Raw genomic sequence first — 5000 nt, 5'->3', positions numbered from 1 at the left:
TTTTGTCTCATTTTTATATCTCCCCCCCCCACCCCCTGCCTGCCTGCCTCCCTCCCTCCCTCCCTCACTCACTCCTCTTTATAGCCCCTCCAACTGAGCTCATGAATATTTTCATCATATTTCACAGAGAGTAGAGATTTGATATCATCAAGGCGTTTGACAAGCATCGCTTTCTGTAAGTAAGGGTTACGAGCACACTATGCGCGCGCGCGCACACAAAAACCTGCAAACGCGCGCACGCGCACACACACACACACACACACACACACACACACACAGTAAGTCCCCAATGGAATTGTGTTTATTAGTGAAAAATAAAGAAATCATCTCAGCATGATTTAACTGTTATCTCCAGAGTCAATTACACACTGCGGCTCTAATCAGCAACCTCTCCCAAACAAAAACAAATCGGAAGGCGTCTTTCTTTTCCTGATGAGAATGAACTCTGATGATCACACTGGGAATACCCGCTCAAATCAGCCCACTCATTTATTTTCTCATTCTGGAAGATTTAGGGGGAAAAATACACTCCTATTAGGCTAAGCCCGCCCTACTGTATATTCAGCAATAGTCCTACAGTTGGCTGATGAAATTAAGAGCTGTGATTATGAATACTAATCATCTGCCTCATTAATAGTAAAAGAGAAGGCCCTCCTCATGTTTTTTTCTCTCTTCATATCCTGAATGTTGGACTGGTTCCCGCTGGTGTGAAGGCATTATGATTAATATCATTAATGGGCATCACCTCTCCCTCATTCACACGTTCGCACTGACAGCCAGATTCACACGTGCAGCTGTCCCCACAAAGCCCGCACGTTAACACTGACACACACACACACACACACACACACACACACACACACACACACACACACACACACACAATAGTCCACACGCTGACACACACACACACACACACGCACGCACACAGATACATACAGTACATTTAGTACAACCATCACGTATAATCACCACTATAAATGCCTTTGCTCCTCCTGATAGCGCATCAAATAATTGGCCTATTTGATGAAGCAGATAGAAAAAACACTGACAGGACCGACCAATATCCCCCCCCCCCCCACCACCCCACCCCACCCCCCCGGAGGAAAGGCTTGTTGAGGAATGCCTTGGTTTGTACACTGAGTTTACACAACGTTTTATGGCTTGTTGGGTTCCCTCTCGTTGCGGAGACGGCTGCCCGCCCCGGCTGCCGGTTCTGAAGTTTCTAATGAGCGCCGAGATGAACGCAGCTCTCCCAGACGTGTTTATGAGACATGAGTTTTTACAAGATTAAATCCTCTTTGAAGGAGGAGGTGGGTGGCTAGGGGAATAAGGGGGTGTCAATTCAACGACTTAAATCTAAAATAATGGGGAGAGGGAGAGAGGGGGGGGGGGGGGGGGGAGAGAGGGAGAGAGAGGGGGGGGAGAGAGAGAGAAAAAACAGACTTGTTTTGTGGGTAATGTAATTGTTGAGAACAATAACAGGGGTGTCAACACGCGCAGAGAATTACACATATGCTCAACACAAGGTGAGTAACTAGCTACCACCCCTGGGAGAAGAGGAAGAAGAGGAGGAAGGGAGGGAGGGAGGGAGGGATGGGAGGGGGCGTACAGCACTGAGACAATGGAGAGGGAGAGAGAAGAGAGAGAGATGGAGAGGGAACAGAGAGACAGAGAGAGAAAAAAAAGAAAGAGAGACAGGGAGGATATTCGCATTCCATTCCTGCAGGTTTAACGCTCAAGAGAGAGAGACAGAGAGACAGAGAAAGAGAGGTCCCACTTTACAAGACTGACAGAGCTGATTGCCTCTCAAGCCCATGAGACAGAGGGAGGCTACAGTCCTGGAGGGATAATTAATGCACAGAATGAAATATGGCTTCTGTAGTTACCTACTAATAGACCTAGAATGGTAAATTTAGATGTAGTATTATTTCAACACTCAAAGCAGGCGCCCACAGACTTTCCAGTAACGTGTCTGTTTTACATGAATATTACATGTAGCCTGACAATGCAACACAGCTTCAACATGTCATAATTATTCATGTATACAGTATTCCCAAATATAATCTATAGGTTTGACATAAAGACCTAAGAGGTAGAGAAATGTCATGCTCTAATCTCTGACTCATTGACTGTGTTGGTCCAGCTCACTGGTTTCAACAGAATGTGTGGCATAAGCTGTTAACACTTCCAGTGATTACCATTTAACAATTTCCCTGTATGGTCCATCTGCTGTCCATAGCCTACAGCTCAATGGACTAGACAGTAAAATCAATGCCGTTCTCACAGACCTCTCCACTTCCAGTTTAAGTATATAATGCTTCGAAATAAGTACGCTACTGAGAGAAGCTATTCTGCAGTTGCCATTTAGTTTGCAAGTGTCACACGTATCCACTCAAAAAATAATGTGGAGGACAAATTGTCATCTACTTAACATTCCCTGCACGCTTGGAAAGTAACAATTCACCCTGAAAACACAAAGCATAATGCACAGCCACATTGTCGCTGCACATGACATTATGTCTTTGTTAATAAACCTCTTAACTTTACTTCCAGAATAGATAGTGACGCACAAGGAATAGGAACCGGTTTGATAGAATCATTCCGATCATTTCCATGCAATCATCACGTCCAAATAATATGAAAACTCTATCCCGCATTAACGCCACCGGTCACAAATTAATAGCGCATTTAACACCGATATACGTCCATCAAAAGCACAATTACTGCCTTCGCAAAAACCCACCCATTCAGCGCCGAGAGACAAGCAGCACTTATCTCATCTATAATAGAGAACCTTAACCAAGTTGCGCTAAAGAGAATGACACTTACTTCATTCAGAAACACCGCGTTTCATTCCGTAGGCTATACAGAAACCGAGTCCCAGAGTTTAGAGGAGAGAGAGAGAGAACCCAAAAAAAAACTAAAAAACAGATGACAACAAAATCTAGGAAAAAAGAAAAGAAAAAAAAGGAACACCGCTTTTTCTATCCGACACTCTCCACAAATCCCATTATGTTGATGTTACATTGTTCGGAAGCAGGCAGCAGCTGAGATTTGGGGGAGCGGAGGGCTGCAGACCCCCGTGGGAATAGGCGGGGTCTGTTACGGTCCTCCTGCAAGTTTCCAATGAGGTGTCTTGACGAGGCGGGGTCATGTTACTTAATATTTAATTATTCCTCTTTTAGGGAGAGAAGTTAGGGCCGCTCAAGTGCGCATTGAATATGAACTCTCCGCCCTATTGGGCTGGTTTTATTCGCGTCTCCCGAACGCCTCCACCGGCCACTGCCACGCCCCTCCTCGCCGCAGCTGGAGTGAACAGATGGGAATTGGCAACCGCCTGCCAACGTTAAATCGGGGTTTGACATAGATACTGTTGAAGTCCAACAATACCGATTAAATCAGGAAACTGTGACAGTGTGACGACTCTCCTACGCGTTGAAATTGCGGTCTTTGAGACGGCCCCCAAAAAAGTCACAGAGACATAATTGTAGGAGGCTTCCTCTGCCGTGCAGTTTATTGTGAGAGCCTAATTCAATTGGAATGAGTACAATTGGATAACCAAATTGGCCCAACCCAATAGAGGAAGACTAATCTCTTTGGAAACTGCAATAATATTGTCTAATCAGTCATCTTGAAATCATTAACCTGGAAGTCACAGGGTGTTGTCCTTATCTGGAATGGGCCTGGTGCAGCCTCTCAGGTTGTTGTGGCTGAATCGCAACATGACACAGAATGATGACAGCCCATTGTGTGAGATAGGGAGGGAGGGAGGGAGGGAGGGAGGGAGGAGAGGTTAGACTCACTCCCAGGCGGGCTTAGAGAGGGAGGGAGGGAGGGAGGTAGTGGGGGAGGTAATAAGAAAGGAGGGAGGGGAGGTTAGACTCACTCCCAGGCGGGCTTAGAGAAAGAGGGAGGGAGGGAGGTAGTGGGGGAGGTAATAAGGAAGGAGGGAGGGAAGGAGGGAGGGAAGGAGGGAGGGAGGGAGGGAGGGAGGGAGGGGAGGTTAGACTAACTCGCTCCCAGACTGGCCTGGAGATGAACAGGCATGCTGGGAGACCAGTGAGATCAGCTGGGACTGTTTGCCCAGCTCACTGAACAGTCCTCATCAAGGCGTTCATAAAATATTAATCCATCACACAAAGGCCCAAACACTACTGGGGGGGTACTGGGGGCGGGGGGGCAGGATGACCAGGAGGAGGAGAGAAGAGAGGGAGGAGAGGGACATGACATGCAGGGGGGAAACAGCCTGCGGTCTGACAGAGAGAGAGTGATGAAGAGAGCGGGGGAGGGAAGGGGGGTGGGGGAGAGAAGGGGAGAGAGTGGAACAGAGAGTGGAGGATAGGGCGAGAGGGGATAGAGAGAGAAAGGGGGAGAGAGAGAGAGGTGGAACAGAAAGAAAAAAAGAGAGAGAAAGAGAATGACAGAGAGAGATATACAGGGGAGAGACAGAGGCAGGCAGGCAGGCAGGCGCACATAGATTGAGAGAGGGGAGGGAGGGAGGGAGGGAGAGTAATGAATGCGCTGGGGGAGGGGTGCGCCGGGCCAAGGGTGAAGGGTGACAAACAGTAATTGGGCGGAAATCACGGTGATGGTGGGAGGAATCCATGAAAGGCAGGTGGAAGGAAAAAAATGAGTGCTGCATCACTGACAAGAGGGAGCGAGGGACACAGAGAGAGAGAGAAAGAGAGAGAGAGAGAGTGTAAAGATTAGAGAGTAAGGACATCCCTTAGCAAGTGAGAGGGGAGAGAAAGAGAAGGGCAGCAGAGAAAGACAGGAAGGCAGAGACGGATCAAAAGAAATAGGAAACGGGGGGGATGGGGATGGGGAGGGGGATGGGGACGGAGACGGGGACGGAGACGGGGACGGGGACGGGGACGGGGATGGGGATGGAGGGGTTTAAGAGCTGGGTAAGAAATCCCATGTTGACTGCCATGGTTTAAGACCAACAGATCATCAGCAAATGTATGCGCAGACATGCGTTATGTAATTGGCGAGTA

At 48.1% G+C, this 5000-nt stretch overlaps 1 protein-coding gene across 4 annotated transcripts in view; it reads right to left on the bottom strand.

Annotated features, from left to right (window-relative positions):
- plxnb3 (plexin B3) overlaps positions 1–5000 on the bottom strand; it is a 51606-nt gene that overhangs the window by 34553 nt on the left and 12053 nt on the right. Inside the window, exon 1 of one of the 4 annotated variants that reach the window (XM_083674869.1) lies at positions 2833–2889. The exons of the other annotated variants lie outside the window; for them this stretch is intronic. The gene's annotated coding sequence lies outside the window, so the exon portion shown is untranslated. Of the gene's footprint in view, positions 1–2832; positions 2890–5000 lie in introns of those variants that run through there. 4 annotated transcript variants of the gene reach the window in all.

The sequence above is a fragment of the Argentina silus genome (assembly GCF_951799395.1).
Source record: "Argentina silus genome assembly, chromosome: 8".
Taxonomy (NCBI): domain Eukaryota; kingdom Metazoa; phylum Chordata; class Actinopteri; order Argentiniformes; family Argentinidae; genus Argentina; species Argentina silus.
This window is presented reverse-complemented; position numbering and strand designations above follow the sequence as displayed.